Below are 6,929 nucleotides of genomic sequence, written 5' to 3'. Positions count from 1 at the left end.
TTGAACCGCCAGCCATCTGGTTAGCAGGCAAGTGTCTTAGCCACTATGCTACCAGAGCTCCTCATTAGCCATTTGTTGTTGTTGTTGTTGTTTGCCGTCGAGTCGGCCCCGACTCATAACAACATTAGCCATTAGAGAGATGTAAATCAAAACAAGTCACCTTCTTGCCCTAGCACTAGTAACAAAGTTCAACAGGACAGAAAATAACAAATACTGGCAGAAAGATTGGGACTCTCATACACTTCTGGTGGGACTGCCAAATGATATAATCACTGTGGAAAGCAATATGGATATTCCTTAAAATGTTGAAATTAGAGATACCATTTGACCCAGCCATTCCATTACTAGGTATATATCCTAAAGAAATGAGAGCCAAGACAACAATAGATATGTACAGCCATATTCATTCCAACTCTATTTACAATAGCCAAAAGAGGGAAAATATATTAATTGCCCATCAACAGAAGAATGGGTAACCAAACTATGGTACACATACACAATGGAATACTATGTAACCCTAAAGAATAATGCAGAATTGGTAAAACACCACACATTGTGGGTGAACTTGGAGGTCATTATGTTGAGTGAAATAAGCCAATCACAGAAGGACAAATATTAGTCCATTACTGTAAAAAGCCAAGGAAAGTTTTATATATGGAAGGAAACGTTCTTTGTTGGTTACAGGGGTGGGAGGAAAGGGGAGAGAATACTGTTAGATAGGTAGAGACAAGTAGTGATTTGGGTGAAAAGATGAACAATGTAACAAATGTGAATGATCAACATGGTGGCGTTGAGGAAAAGGAAGACATAGAGAGATGCATGGGAGGTATAGACAACAAAGGTGAACCTTTCTGCACACACAGTACTACATTGTTAGTGAAGGCAAACATTGTTCTACAGGTGGAGAGATGGGTAGACAGGCTGAACTATTAGGTATGTATATACAGGGGGGAGTGTGCCATGACCATGTATAGGATTGGCAGATAATGTTTCTACAAGTATATTTGTATGTTTTTTAAGAAATCCCAGATATATAGTAGCGCTGACAAAGGACAAGGTTGTAGTCACTTCTTGGCCACAGCCAGCCACCTAGGGGAAGCAAATAGTTGTACCTGTGGGCTCAGGACCATAGTCACAGGAAACTTCAAGCTCAATTGGCATACCATACTACAAAAAACATTGTTCCACATCCTACTTTGGTGAGTAGAAACTAGGATCTTAATAGCATGCAAATAGCCATCTAGATGCAACAAAGGGTCTCTCCTCATCCAGAGCAAAGAAGAATAAAGAATACCAAAGACACATGGAAAAAATTAGTCCAAGTGACTGGTACAGCATGTGATCCTCAGCCTATACAACTATGAGACCGAAGTACTAGATGTTTCCCAGTTACCACTGTCAGTCACTTGGATGGGGATCTATGTAGGAGATCCTGGATAGATTGGGAGAACAATGTGGAACAAAACTCAAAATCATTAAAAAAAAAAAAAAGCACCAGGTTTTCTGGTCTGATAGGGTCTTATAGAACCACTGAGACTAGGTCCCCTAGTTGCCCTTCAGGTCTGTAATTGAACCCATTCCTGTGGCTTCCAGCCAAACAAAACACAGGCCTATAAGTTGAATATTTACATTAGGTAGATACAGTCCTTGGAGAGATAAATCATGGGAGAATAGAAGGGCTGTGTTTGCAGAGGGAGACAGCTCAGGGATGGGGAGGCAGGAGTGCATGGGCGGAAAGGACACAGAAAGAGGTAACTATGGGGAGGATGTGGGAGGAGAACTGTTGCATTGAGGAAATTGCAGTTAATGTCATGAGACAAAGTGTGAGCTGCTTTATGGAAAGTTAATTTGCTTTGTAAACTTTCACACAAATGACAATAACAATTAAAAAAAAAATAAAATGTAACCACTTCAAATACTCTAGTAGTCCCTGTTGTTGTTAGGTGCCATTGGGTCCTATCCGACTCATAGTGACTCCATGTACACCAGAACAAAACAATATCTGGTCCTGTGCCAGCTCCATGATCCTTGATATACCTGAGCCCTTCATTGTAGCCACTGGGTCAATCCATCATGTTGAGGGCCTTCTACTCTTTCATTGACCTTCCACTTTACCAAGCATGATATCCTTCTCCAGGGAATGGTTTCTTTGGACAACATGACCAAAGTAGGTGAGATGAAGTCTGGCCATTCTCACTTCCAAGGAGCGGTACAGCTGCACTTCTTCAAGGACAGATTTGTTAGTTCTTTTAGCAGTCCATGATACTTTCAGCATTTTTTTTGCTGGCACTACAACTCAAAACCATCAACTCTTCTTCTATTTTTCTTATGCATTGTCCAGCTCTCACATGCATATGAGGGGATCGGAAATATCATGGCTTGTGTCAGGCGCACCTTAGTCCCCAAGGAGACATCTTTACCCTTCAGCATTTGAAAGAGGTTTTTTGCAACAGATTTACCCAGTGCTATACAAGATGCAATATCTTAACTACTGCTTTTATTGGTGTTGATTATAAAACCAAGTAATATGAAGTCTTTGACAACTTTAATCTTTTCTCCATTTATTGTGATTCTGCTCATTAGTCCAGTTGTGATGACTTTTGTTTTCTTTATATTGAGGTATAATCCATACTACAGACTGTATTCTTCAATCTTCATCAGTAAGTGCTTCAAATCAACCTAATTTTCCACAAGTTATGTCATCAGTTTATCGCAGGTTGTTAATGATTCTTCCTTCAATCCTGATGTCACGTTGCTCTTCACATACTCCAGTTTCTTGGATTATTTGCTTAGCATAAAGACTGAATAAGTATGGTGAAAAGCTACAACCCTGACACAGTCCATTCTTGAATTCATGCAGTGTCTCTTTATTCTGTTTGAACATTAGCTTCCTGGTCTATGTACAGGTTCCTCATGAGTACAATTAAGTGTTCTGGAATTCCCATTCTTCTCCATGTTATCTACAATCTGTTATGGTGCACACAATTGAATGCTTTTGCATAGTCAATAAAACACATCTTCCTGGTATTCTTTGTTTTGAGCTAAAATGCTTATGACACTAGCTTTCATATCCCTCGTTTCACATCCTTTTCTGAATCCAGCTTGCATTTCTGGAAGTTCTCTGTGAATATACAGTAAGATTTTAATTGCTTGCAATATTAATGATATTGTTGATAATTTCCACACTCTGTGGGATCACCTTTCTTTTGAATGGATACCAATATGGATCTCTTCCACTCAGTTGGCAAGGTAGCTATCTTCCAAATCTTCTGGCAGAGCCAAGTGAGTGCCTCCAGTACAGCATCCATTTGTTGAATCATCTCAATGGCATTCCATCAGTTCCTGGAGCCTTGTTTTCACCATTTATTTCAGTGCAGCTTGAACTTCTTCCTTCAATACCATTGGTTCTTTATCATATGCCACCTCCAGAAATGGATGAACATCAACTAATTTTTTTGGTATAGCCCTTTTGTGTATTCCTTCCATCTTATTTTGACATTTCCTGCATCATTCACTATTTTGCCTGTAGAATCTTTCAGTATTGCAACTCAAAGCTTACATATTTCCTTCAGTTTTTCAGCTTGAGACATATCAAGCATGTTCTTCCTTTTTGCTTTTCTAACTCCTGGTCTTTGCAATTTCATTATAATAATTGACTTTATCTTCTCGAGCTGCTCTTTGAAATTTTCTGATCTGCTCTTTTATCTTGTCATTTCTTCCATTTTTCTTTAGCTACACTCCATTCAAGGGTAATTTTCAAAGTCTCTTCTAACATACATTTTGGTCTTCTCTTCCTTTCCTGTCTTTTTAATGACCCTTTGCTTTCTTCATGGGTGAGTTCTAGATGTCATCCCACAATTCCTCTGGATTTCAATCATTGGTGTTCAATACAAGAAAAGTATTCTTTAGATGGTCTCTAAATTCAGGAGGGATATATTCAAGGTTATATTTTGGCTCTCATGGACTTGTTTTAATTGTCTTCAACTTCAACTTGTATTAAATATAATTTGTTGATGGTCTGTTCCACAGTCAGCTCTTGCCCTTACTTGGCTGAAGATATTGAGCTTTTCCATTACCTCTTGCCACAGATATAGTCAATATGATTCCTGAGTACTCCATCTGGTGAATTCCATGTGTATAGCCATAATTTTTGTTGTTGAAGAAAGGTATTTTCAAAGAATATGTTGTTGGTCTTGCAAAATTCTAATATGTGCTCTCCAGTGTTATTTCCTACACCAAGGCCAAATCTTACAACTACCAGTGATTCTTCTTTGCTTCCAATTTTTGCATTCTAATCCCAATTATAATAGTGATAATCAACACATCTTGATGGCATGTTTGGTCAATTTGGCTTTGATGATTGATGCGTAAATTTCAATTATGATAGAATTAACTGGCCTTCCTTGTAGGCTTATGGATATTATCCTATCACTGGCATCACTGTACTTCAAGACAGATCTTGAAACATTCTTTGTGATGATCAGACCACGGTCCCACTCTTTGAGACCCCAGAGGTTATGGTGTTAGAGTGATATTAGAGATTGATTCAGCTCTGGTGTCTGTGCTTCTTGTCTCTTCAACTTCTGTTTCCTGGTTCATTGACCTCTCAGCCCCTCAGACCTCTTGATACAAACCAACCTCTGCCCTGATTGAGCAAGTGTCACAAGACATTTTTAGCTGTATTGATCAGTGGCCAGATTCCTTTCACTCTCCCAGTTAACCTTGGCTGTGAGCAGATAGCTCTCTCATTCTGTGGGTAGGAAAGTCTAGTTCCATTGACAACTGACTAGAGATACTCTACTCCTAGTACCAAAGTCTGCCTTGGTTAACTAGTCTCCCTGCAAAAGAATTACCAGAAGTAGATATCTATAATAAACAATGTGTTCTTTCTCAATTGAGGAGGCTAAAATTCAAGATTCAGGGCACTGGGTCTAGGGAAAGTCTTTGTCTCTCTGTTCTTTCTGCAGGAAGGTCTTTGTCCCCTTTGAACATCTGTGTGCTGGTGTCCCTTGGAGAACTCTATCCATTTTGGCATCAATATTCCTATGTCTTGAAGGTTCTTGGTGCAGGGATTCTAGGTCCAAAGTACTTGCCCTACTCTGAGCTCTTCTTTCTTAGTGGTCCTGAAGTCCATCTTTCTCTTCTCTTTTTTCTCTGCTTTTATCTCCTGTAAGATAAAAGGCAATGCAGGCTAGAGCCCAAAGACACTCCCCTTATATCAAATAAAGCCTGTAGCCTGAGTACAGTTGTTGCATCCCACCTTAATCTCCTTACAACTAATTGCCTGATCACATGATATTGTATGTAATAGAGAATTACATCATTATATAAATGCCAAATTCCATCATTACCTAATTGCAAAATCATTGACAATTGTGGTCCAGAAAATTTGATACATATTTTGGGGGACAAGAAAAGTTGATACATATTTTGGGGGACAAATACCAATCCATAAAAACAAACTTAGGTTACTTCTTTCATCACTGATCATCTAGGATTATTTTTCTCTAAATTTTTGTCACTATAAGGAAGTTAACTTTGTCCTGAGCCTTCAGAGAATGAGTCAGTTTTTGTCTATATTGGTTACTATTATGAGAAATTGCACAATTATAGCTTCAGATAATGTGATCAGTATCTTATAAAATGAAAGAAAATTAAGTTAAATACATTTGGAAACTATATTTTCAAATAAAGATCTTCACTGAAATATTTTTTTTTATCATTTTTTTCAGAAAGAATAAAGTGTCTTCTCCTTATTTTGATGTTGTTGTTGTTGTTAGGTGCTGTCAAGTCATTTTCAACTCATAGCAACCCTACTTACAGCAGAATAAAACACTGTCTGGTACTGAGCCAGCTCCATGATTCTTGCTATACTTGAGACCATTGTTGCTGTCACTGTGTCAATCCATCTCTTTGGGAGCCTTCCCCTCTTTTGTCAACCCTCCACCTTATCAAGCATGACATCTTTCTCCAGGGAAAGGTCCCTTCTGACAACATGACCAAAGTAGATGAGTTGAAGTCTGGCCATTCTCGCCACCAAGGAGCACTCTGGCTGCACTTCCTCCAGGACAGACCTATTACTTCTTTTAGCAGTCTTTAGTACTTTCAGCATTCTTCACCAACACCACAGCTCAAAATCATCAACTCTTCTTCAGTCCTCCTTATTCACTATTCAGCTCTCACATGCATATGAGGCAAATAAAAATGCCATGGCTTGTGTCAGGCACATCTTAGTCCTCAAGGAGACATCTTTGCTCTTCAGCCCTTGAAAGAGGTCATTTACAGCTGATTTGCCCAGTGCTATACCTCATCTGATGTTCTAAATGCTGCTCCCATTGGCATCGATTGTAGAACCAAGCAATGTGAAATCATTGACAATTCATTATTTTCTCCATTTATTGTAATGCTGCTTATTGGTCCCGTTGTGAGGATTTTTGTTTTCTTTATATTGAGATGTAATGCATACTGCAGACTGTATTCTTCAGTCTTCATCAGTAAATACTTCAAGTCACTCTCACTTTCAGCAAGCAAATTTATTTTGATAGACATATATATATATATGTGTGTGTGTGTGTGAGTGTGTGTGTGTGTGTGAATTTTAATTTAAGAAGGTCATATTTATTTATCTTCCAAAAGAAAAAGAAAATATGGGAAGTCAAATATTCTTTGTACAAAAATAATTTACTTATTCATACTTGTTGGAGATTACTGTCATTTACTTATAGTTGGATATAAATTTTTATCAGGGTCTATTGTACTTTTTAAATAATATATGTAGATATATAGACTCTCAATTTATATCAGCATATTTGTCATTGCCCTATCCATTGTAAGAGAACTCTTACAATGATATAAATTGAGAGTCTATATATCTACATATATTATTTAAAAAGTACAATAGACCCTGATAAAAATTTATATCCAACTAT

Source organism: Orycteropus afer, unplaced genomic scaffold (assembly GCF_000298275.1).
Source record: "Orycteropus afer afer isolate SDZICR_OR568_19922 unplaced genomic scaffold, OryAfe1.0 scaffold00328, whole genome shotgun sequence".
NCBI lineage: Eukaryota > Metazoa > Chordata > Mammalia > Tubulidentata > Orycteropodidae > Orycteropus > Orycteropus afer.
This window is presented reverse-complemented; position numbering follows the sequence as displayed.